This window comes from Podarcis raffonei, chromosome 3, assembly GCF_027172205.1.
Source record: "Podarcis raffonei isolate rPodRaf1 chromosome 3, rPodRaf1.pri, whole genome shotgun sequence".
In the NCBI taxonomy this organism is placed as follows: domain Eukaryota; kingdom Metazoa; phylum Chordata; class Lepidosauria; order Squamata; family Lacertidae; genus Podarcis; species Podarcis raffonei.
In genome coordinates, this window is record NC_070604.1 from 41,995,988 (window position 1) to 42,006,424 (window position 10,437).

The 10,437-nt window shown below is 43.6% G+C and overlaps 1 non-coding gene across 1 annotated transcript; it reads left to right on the plus strand.

Moving 5' to 3' along the window:
* Positions 1-274: 274 nt before the first annotated feature.
* On the plus strand, positions 275-347 carry TRNAN-AUU (transfer RNA asparagine (anticodon AUU)). Its single transcript has one exon. It is a non-coding gene; the product is annotated as a tRNA-Asn (tRNA).
* Positions 348-10,437: the final 10,090 nt, after the last annotated feature.

The following is a 10,437-nucleotide window of genomic DNA, read 5'->3' on the forward strand; positions in this document are numbered from 1 at the left end:
CATTTCAAACCTGGTGCATTTTTGTTTACTAAACAGTTATTATATTATTGCTATTATTGCAACCTAGCCTCCTAAGAATGAATGGACTTTTGTTCCTCCTCATGACCTAGTTGACAAGAAAGTCAGGCACAGAGACCATAAGATACAAGAATGCACATAAGGTCAAGGTGTTTGGAGGCGATCAGTTCCTAGTATCACCCACTTTAGATAAATTCATCTTTGGTTCACTTCTGAACACAAAATGGAGGCCGCCAGCAAAAGCCATATAACATGGACTCCAATAGCTCAGTTGGTAGAGCATGAGACTATTAATCTCAGGGTCGTGGGTTTGAGCCCCATGTGGGGCAAAAGATTCCTGCATTGCAAGGGGTTGGAGTAGAGGACCCTTGTGTACCCTTCCAAGTCTACAATTCCATGGTTCTAAGACTCCCACCAGCCCCAGCCAGCATGGCCAATGGTCAGAAAAATTGGGAGTTGCTGTTCAGCAACATCTGGAGGGCCACAGGTTGCCCCCACCTGCTCTAAACTCTAGAAATCAGGAGTGTTAAAACAAACATAATTCCTTGAGCACAAGCTATCTCTACGGGCAAAACAAGAGGTGAAGAAAGTCCTCTTTCTTTGGCTCCTCCCTCTTCAGTTCCTTCACCTCCTGTGAGTGGCTTCTTATTCTAGGGTGTCTCACACATGAAGAATACTTCTGCACTTCTCTGTCCCCAGGAGTATATATTGTGTGTGGGCATGGCAGCTACAGGCCCCGTGTACTGCATTCTGTACATCTGTCAGATTGTCAGGCAGGTATATTACTAATTCAAGCAAGACAATAGCCTGTCCATGTCATCATGGAAATGGTGCAAAATGGAGTGTGAGGGGGGATAATTAGTATTGCTTTGACAAGAGTCCTTTGGGCAATGTTGTATTTCCACTCACTTGGTGGTGTCAACCTGTCACATTAAACCCCCAAATACATCCAATATAGAAATGTCCCTGTCCTCTGGGAAGCTGAGAGAAATGTTTCTCCACAAGCATGTTGACAGTTGGCAGTAACTACTACATTTTCTTTTACCACATTCTTGTTTCCCCTCTTCCCATCCTTTGTGCTTTCTCATAGGAACAGTGCTTTTTTTCTTAAAAAATGTTTAGGGGGACTCTCATATTCCTACTCATATTGAAATACTGCCCCTCAATGAGGCCAAACTTGATTCACAAAATGTTTAAGGGTATGCGTACCCCTGCATACCCCCAGAAAAAAGCACTGCATAGTAACAATGAGATCCTCTTGGGAAACCTCATATTACTACAAATGTACATCATGGTGTGTGTTTTCCCAATAACACCATAAACAAAAACAGTAATAACTTGGATCTAGTCTTGCTCTACCACTCACAGAAAGGTCTTGGGCCCACTCTAGGCTCCCACTGGGGTAGAGGACATAGTGATTTTCCCTGGTTCCCATTCCCCCCTCCCACTATTTTGGAGGGACCCCTCAACCCTTCCAAGCAAAGCTGCAGGTGGGCATAGAGGAAGGGGGAAAGCAGCCAAAATCACCTTCTTTCCCCTTTGGCCAGCAATGAAATATTGCACAAGCGGAATTCCACTCATGGGATCTCTGAAACCAAGTCATTCATAATACATTCATATTTATAGCCCAAGGCATCCTGAGTTCCTGGACAGATAATAAAAATGATCATTAAGGAATCTGTTCTGAAGAAAGGAAACAGGCTAAAATGTCACTCAAACCAGAATAGTTTTTAAATGCCCATCCTTCTACTATCATAATTCTGACCTCCCAAGATGTCTTCTTTCTGTACTTTCCCACATCTTTTTTAGACAACAGTGTCAGTGTGGGAACTTGTAGTCCTCTAGATTTTGCTGTACTTCACCTCCCATTACCCCTAACCATTAGCTATCCTGGGTAGGACTGATGGGAGTTGGAGTCCAGCAACGCCTGGAGGGCCATCCCTACTCTATTTCATCAGTGCCTAGTCCTGGCTTTGGGGGACAAACAACAGGTAGGGAAAGGGTGAAGCATCATCTCCCTGATGCTTCTCCACTGTGAATTCTCATCTCCCCAAGCAGCTTTGCTTTCTTACATAGAAAGGTATTGGAGCCTCCTTTACTTGTGTTAGTCAGTGATGTGAAGTTTCTCCTAATCATCTACCTCAACAGCTGCTTCCTCCAGGCTTCCCTGCTCTTCAGGCTAGTTTTAAGCCTTCTCATATTTCCTTCGCTTTTGACTGTTCTCCAGGGATTTCCATGCTCCAAGGAAACACTGAGGAACAGAGTATGAACCTCAACTATGACCTGATGCTACATTGCCTGGTTACAAGTACTCATCAGGGGGTGGCTAGGAGACCTGAGCAATACTTAAGTCTTTTACAGTAGGTCCCAAATCTCCTGCCTCTCATCTCCACCCATTAAAAAAAACGTTGCCTATATGGCAGCTAGGCAGACTACAATGCACAGTGTTGGTGGGACGCCAGTCAGCCACCATCTTAATTTCCCAAAGGCATGCATGCATATAAATTAGCATATGCATTTATTTATTTTTTGCAAATCTTTGTCACAGTCCTGTGCCCTGCATGCTTTTAAATACCTAGCAACACCCCTGCCGTCTTTTTAAGATATTCTTTTCTTGTCTATAGTATTTCTTTGTCAGACGTTAAAGGGTTTTTCTAGTATTTATTCTGCCCTTTTAAAACGTTAATTTTGAGTGGGCTGTGTTATGAGATATCTTAAAGGAATTAAAGGTTAATGTCCAAGTTGCTGCCGATTGTCACAGGATGCAACCAAACAGTGGACATTTTAACCATGCGAACCTCTTCACTTGGGTGCCATTCACGCTGTTTTTAATACTCTCACAATCGGGATGGATTTCACAATGCAGTTTGCCGTTTCCTTTCCACCACACTGGAGACCTGCTGTGATGATGACAACAGCAGTAAAATGTAAAGGGCAGAAAGGGTCTCACACAGACAGAAGCTATTTTCCCAAATGATAGTAAGAATCGGCCTGTAAATGTTTTCTGTATGAATATGTTTAATGAGGCATGTAATGTGGAAAATAACCCTTTCTAATTCAAACCACAGTCCAAAGAAATGTGTCTATTTCATTCAAACAACCTGGCAGAAGGTACCTATTACCCTGTTCCTGTAACTAGACACAATCATAAAGGTGTATGTCATTATAAGAGCCTTTATCACTGCCTTTTGTTGTTGTTGTTGTTTAGTCATTTAGTCGTGTCCGACTCTTCGTGACCCCATGGACCAGAGCACACCAGACACTCCTATCTTCCACTGCCTCCCGCAGTTTGGTCAAACTCATGTTGGTAGCTTCGAGAACACTGTCCAACCATCTCGTCCTCTGCTGTACCTTTCTCCTTGTGCCCTTCATCTTTCCCAACATCAGGGTCTTTTCCAGGGAGTCTTCTCTTCTCATGAGGTGGCCAAAGTATTGGAGCCTCAGCTTCAGGATCTGTCCTTCCAGTGAGCACTCAGGGCTGATTTCCTTCAGAATGGATAGGTTTGATCTTCTTGCAGTCCGTGGGACTCTCAAGAGTCTCCTCCAGCACCATAATTCAAAGGCATCAATTCTTCGGCGATCAGCCTTCTTGATGGTCCAGCTCTCACTTCCATACATCACTACTGGGAAAACCATAGCTTTAACTATACGGACCTTTTTTGGCAAGGTGATGTCTCTGCTTTTTAAGATGCTGTCAGGTAGCTGGGAATCTTTCTGCATGCCGTGTGGCTTCTTCCCCCTCTGTGGTGATCTCCACTATCCACATTTTCAGGATAGAGGGGAAAACATTCCTACAACTTTGGGCTGGAATGTTGTGGAGGAGAGTTCCTTAAAAAGAAAACAGCTGTGTTTGTACATTACTGGGCAGGTGGGGGAGGGAAACTATCAAACCAAAAGGTGCATCTTAAAATTTCTCATGTAGAACTGCCCTGAAAATGCAAAAGGTTGAAGATGTGAACATTTGTTTATAATCTACTCTTTTTAGAAAAGGATAAATGCTCACAGTTTTCTCTCTCTTACACATGCACACACTTTTTAACCACAACAACAACACCATAAGGTATGACAAAGTGTGGGACGGTGAGCCCAAGGTCACCCAGGGAACTTCATGGTTGAGTGGGGATTTGAGCCTCAGACTGCGCGAGTCCTAGCCTGACAGTCTAGCCCAGAGCTTTCCAAACATTAAGTTTGTTACATACTTTTTGGACATGCATCATTTCATGACACAGTAATTCAGTTTCACATCATTCCATGATGCAGTAATTCAGTTTTACTAGCAAACCGAAGGTTAAACTAACCGTTTCCAGCCCCAGGAGGAGCACAGGGAGCGTTTGTGCAACACACCTACAGACTGCAGCCGACACACTAGCGTGTCACGACACACAGTTTGGAAAGTTCAGTCTAACCATTATCATGCACTGGCTGCCAGCTAAATTCTGAAAGCAGTTTAAACGAGCCTTGTGGGGGGAAGCCAGATATTGTTCTGTGCTCTGCCTCATCTGCAGTCCTATCTTCCACTCACAAATGATAAAGCTAGGGTTCACATAGGGCTGCATTCGCACCACACATTGAAAGCACATAGCACAAAGAATTCTGGGAAATGTAGTTTTCATACCCCAGAGCTACAACTTCCAGCAACCTTAACAAACAGCAGTTCCCAGGCTTCTTTGGCAGAAGCCATGCGCTTTAACTGGACAGTGTGGCCATAAGCCATATAAATTTGCTGAGTTGGTCTCCTCCACGTCAACTAGGCCAGATTTGAAATGCATAGGCACCCTCCTTTTCCCACTGCTAAAACTGCACGATAAAGCTAATAATCAAATTAAAACTGAATTAAAACCCTATTGGCATCCTTATTACCGTTACCGCTACCAGCTCCCAAACTGCTAAATGAAGTTAATGATGAATTTGTGTAAATAAAGTCCCTGTTCATAACACAGTACATTGTGTTTGATTAGGCTGTGGCTTACTTTATGCTGTTGCCAGATGATAGTGGATTTGATTTTCCACTTCCCAGGATGACAAGTGATGAAACAGTCACTAGAGTGTTGGGATTAGACCAGAGAAGTCAAGGTTCAGATCCCCACTTGGGCATAATACTCACTGCGTGATTCTGGGCCACTGTCTCTCAGCCTAACCTACATCACAGGTTTGTTAAGAGAGTAAAATAGGCAGGTACCATGTATATCAGGTGTGGGGAACCTCCAGTTGTTGCTGAACTGCAACTCCCATCAACCCCGGGAATTAAGCAACATGCGGAGGGTCAAAGTTTCACCACACCTGATGTGCACTATGCCAGGTTCCTTAGAGAAATTCTGAGATAAAAACATAAATTAAAATGAAATAAATCCAGGCTAAATATTGTAATTTATATGTTGATGCATATTTATCCATTGGGGGGGATGGAAAGCAGAGACCTCTTATCCAACAATCCATCAGCTGTCTCCAAGGTGCAGGTGTACCATCCTCTCCTAGGAGGAGCTGACTGGAACTTTCACAGGCAAAAGCCCCCAACTCTGTGGATGACTTTTTAGGGGGCAACATCAAAGGCTTCAGGTTCTACCTTGGCCAGCATTGTAAGAGTCAGCCTTGTGGTTCTATGGACCAAGACAAAATACTTCAGTTAGACCAAATCTGCATAACCCACATCCCTCAGAATTAACTGCACTGCAGATTGGCCTACTCATTCCTTTGAAAAGGAACGTTAAGTATACCAGATATCAAGCACTGATGTTGGGAACAGTTGTCCTTATTCTTTAACTTTACAAGAAGAAATATGCAAATACAAACTTTTTTCCCTACTCTGCAGTTAGCTTTGTATGCAAATATACCAATTATTATTCATAAATAGCATTTTAGCGACTTCATTTAGAGAGGGAAAATGTTAATGTATTTTCTCCCTGTAAGTCTAAGCTTGCCAGAATGAGGAAAGCAATTTGTTGATTTCTCTTTAATTTCATGCCATTTTTACTATCAGAGGATGCTTTTGCATGCAAGATGATATATTTTAGAACCCTTATGCCCAACAACACTGTTTAATTCTTGGTATCGGTTATAGCTTTTTCGTGTGTGTTTTTTTTATGTCTTATAAAACCTGATGGGGAATGGCTCGGTATCTAGTGATTAAAAATATGATAATCACAGCAATCATCATTTGGCATATGGATAGTGCGAAAAGAATGTTTCTGTATAAGTACATTACATGTTCCACATGTTGTATAAGAAGCTAGCAGAGTGAATTAAAATATATAGAAACAGTTTTGGTTTAAAGGTAATCATAACAAAGCGCAATAAACATTGTGAACACATGCATATTTAAAACAGATTTGTAACATAAAGGTTTCAACCATGAAGCTCCCTACATCTCAGACCCCACCGTGTTCATGGAGACAGGGGTCCCTCTGGCTCTGGTGATGGGTCCTGCTGCTCTGGTTCCTGTGCATTGACCCCCATCTTCTTGCCATCTTCCATCACCCTGTGAGTACTTCCTTCCCCAGCCCATTTGCCCCGGGGTGTCCCAGTCTTGGCTACACCCTTCACCTGGATCCTCTTCCTCCTCCCCATCATCCTGCCAGTCCATGACACCCACCTACTCGTTCGCTCATTCAAAGGGTTTCAGTCGTCAACCACACCAGCCCTCCGCACTGGAATATGCTGACTTTATAGGTTTGCGATAACTAAGTTAGAAATGCAAGCTGGAAATGCAAGAGTTAAAAGTGGTAAACATTTTATCAAGTTTCAGGACGCTGCTCTCCTAAGAATATAACTTTAAAACAAACAAAGCTACATGGAGCACTTGACATTTTAAAATACTCTGAGGATTCTATCATCTGACTAGCAAGATTATAAAAAGAAAAGTGGAACATATCCTTTCAGCAGGAGCAGGAGAGGACAAAGAGGAGACACCAGCTAAACTCTAGACAATATTTATCCTATAATTGCTGCCCTGGGCTCCTTTGGGAGGAAAGGCAGGATAGACATTTTAAAATTATGTCTATATTCTACCATAGATTTTAGCCATGTGTGTGGTGGTGGGCAGCAATGAACTAAAATCAGGTGTTAAAATAAGCATTTTTGTTGTTACAGAAGTGATAGAAGGGATGGCGAACCTAGCGCTATGCAAAAACAAGGTAGGGAGCAGGAAACAGAACAAGATGAATCTCCTGTGCCTGACGCTGGGCATGAAGGTTAGATGTGTCTACTCAGGATTCGCCAAGGTATTATTTGGATGATATTCGAACATATGGCCCATCTTCCCATGGGACTGTGGTACCACACAATCCATTGGGTTTGATGCAGGTTGCTGATTGATTAAAAAAACATCAAAGGTTCTCCATGTGTGAAGCTAAACACCAGGGGCAAGTTTTTAAGGGACACAGACATGCTGTTTCAGGTGTCTAGGCCTAGATGTGTATGCTGCCAAGGGCAAGAAAGCAATACCCTTTTGCTACCTGAGGTGCCAAACACACAGACATTGCACATAAAAATGCCACCTGGACTGACAGGTGAATGTTACTTCAACACTGGTGATGGGATAACACCCTATTCCATACCTAAGGGTAGCAGGTTAGCTTAGGGCTGCAGGGTAGACCAGAAGGCCCACACAGCTCTGTCCAACCAACACCTTGCTACTTTTCCCTTCTCCCCACTCTGCAACCTAAGAAACCTGCCCCACTTTGTCAAATAATAGGGCTGGTCCTGATGTTGCCTAATAGGGTCAAGGCGCCTACAACATGAAATGAAAGTGTAACATTTTGGAGGAGGGGGAATAGCCACCAAAGACATCTGTCCCCAAAGGCAATAATTTTCAAAGATGGCTGCTCATGCAGTCAGCTTTTACCCGCAAAGAAGAACAAGCAAGACTCTAGCCCCCCAAACCACAGGCAGGTCCCAAAGTTTACTCACTGTTTTGGAAAATGTAACTAAAATTAAATATCATAAGGACTCTGAAGAGATTTGTTATAAAGGGATAATTAGAGTTTCAAAGATATCAGAAGCCTGGGTGCAAAATCCTCACCTCAGAGTATTTTAGGAAGAGTACATCCATTTACCTTGCCAGCCTGGTGCCCCAGTTAGAAATATGGAACCTGGGGCATCATGGGAACATAGAAAGCTGCCTTATGCTGAGCCAGACCATTGGCCCACCTAGCTTGGCCAACGTGGTGCTCTCCAGATATTGCTGGACTAGGACTCCAATCATCTCTGACCAGCAGCCATCTTGGCTGGGCCTGGTGAGAGTTGGAATCCAACAGCATCTGTAGGAAACCACCTTGGCTATCCCTGGCCTAAGTAACTGGCAGCAGCAGATTTCTCCAGGGTTTCAGACCAAGATCTTCCCAGCCCTACTTGGAGATGCCAGGGATTGAACCAGGGACTTGCCACATGCAAAGCAGATGTTCTACCCCTGTGCTTTGGCCCTTCCCACATAGCTGCTCCACCTGAGAAACGTGGGGAGAGGGTAGCTGCTGAGCTGTTGATGGCATGTCTGTGCATGGCTGAGTTTAATTCAGACTGACTGCAGCATCAAAATGCAAACCATGCTAAGTGCTAATCACAGGCCGCTGTGATTCAATGCTTTTCAGCTGCAATTTATTACATTTGGCAGAGGCAAGAATGAGATAAAGCGTTTTTATTCATGGAAATGCATCTCCATAATCCATAAAGGCCATCAACGTGTTAACTGTGCCGTGCTTGTGATCCATCTGTGGGGCTTTCGCAGATTTAAGTTAATTCTCTAGTTAAGCAGGTGAAAAGTTGGAGGTTTTGTTCCTCAAGGTTTTCTTCATTAGCGGCAACAGTGAGGCGATTTCATCACTAGAAATGGCCTCAAAGCTCTGGGAAATATGTGGCATTTAAAAAGAAAACACAGCACCGAAAGGCTCCTGTTTAGTAGGATGCTAACCCTCCTGTGATGTCATTTCCTGTATGGATTGACGTCTGACAATGTGCTTCAACTTTGGGCATCATCCACCCTCTTCCCTCATTGTTAGAAGTTTCTCTTCCTTTTCTTCCTTCCTTTCTGTAAGATGAAAGTGTGCATGTCTAAAAGTTAACATACTACTTCTTCATTATTGGGGCCCAGTGTTGTTGTTGTTTTTTTCCAGGGGATACTCGAGGGTACGCAGTACCAGCACCTCTTTTTCTGTTATTAAAATGTCTGACACTTACTGTAACAACTTCATTGTGAGTAGCAGCACCTATTTTTCTAGAGCATGGGTAGGCAAACTAAGGCCCGGGGGCTGGATCCAGCCCAATCGCCTTCTAAATCCGGCCCGCAGACGGTCCAGGAATCAGCGTGTTTTTACATGAGTAGAATGTGTCCTTTTATTTAAAATTCATCTCTGGGTTATTTGGTGGGGCATAGAAATTCGTTCATATTTTTTTCCAAAATATAGTCCAGCCCCCCACCAAGGTCTGAGGGACAGTGGACCGGTCCCCTGCTGAAAAAGTTTGCTGACCCCTGTTCTAGGGGGGAAAGCACTGTTGGGGCCCATTCATGAAAGATTTCTTTAGAGCTACATTATCACAGACATGTCCATTTGCAACAGCTGTTCTCCCAGTTTATTTTTTTTATGCAAGCTGCTAAGCATATGTAGTGTCTTGAAGGAGAGAGGGGTATTCCTCAGGTACACACCTCTCACCGCTTCATTATCCTATGGAGATGTCTCCACATGGCATTTTGTATCACATCATAATAATTTGCGGTGTGACTCAAGTGCAGAGATGCATGTTGGAATTGGGCATATTTGGGGTGGGGGTTAATAAGAGCCCACAATCATAACTGGTGAATGCATAAGTAACACATGGGGGGAAATTACATGTGACTCACACACCCTCATGCTTCACCCAAAGCATGAGGGGGTTGAGGGGCCGCAGAGGCTCGTCTCATCCACTGCCCTCCCCCTACATATTGGCCCTGTCCTCTGCTGGCCATGCACATAGGGGCCTGATGAGCATACAACAATGCAGTACGTATGGGGAAATGGCTAGCAAAAATGCGCATAGTAATAAAAACTGCATACAAAAAATGCGTATTTGGGGAAATCTGCCACAAAATGCTGTTGAAATTTCATGCGCAAAAATCAAAACGGCAAAAATTGCTCCAGAAATGTGGAGAACAGAATTTCAGCCTGGAAAAAATGAGAAATCCAAACTGACAGATTGATCGATTCCTGCTTCCATGTACAATGGTACCTCTGGTTACAAACTTAATTTGTTCCAGAGGTCCGTTCTTAACCTGAAACTGTTCTTAACCTGAGGTGTCACTTTAGCTAATGGGGCCTACCGCTGCCACCGCGCGATTTCTGTTCTCATCCTGAGGTAAAGTTCTTAACCTGAGGTATTACTTCCAGATTAGCAAAGTGTAACCCGAGGTGCCACTGTATTTACCGTATTTGCAAATGACTGTCAGACCTTAGC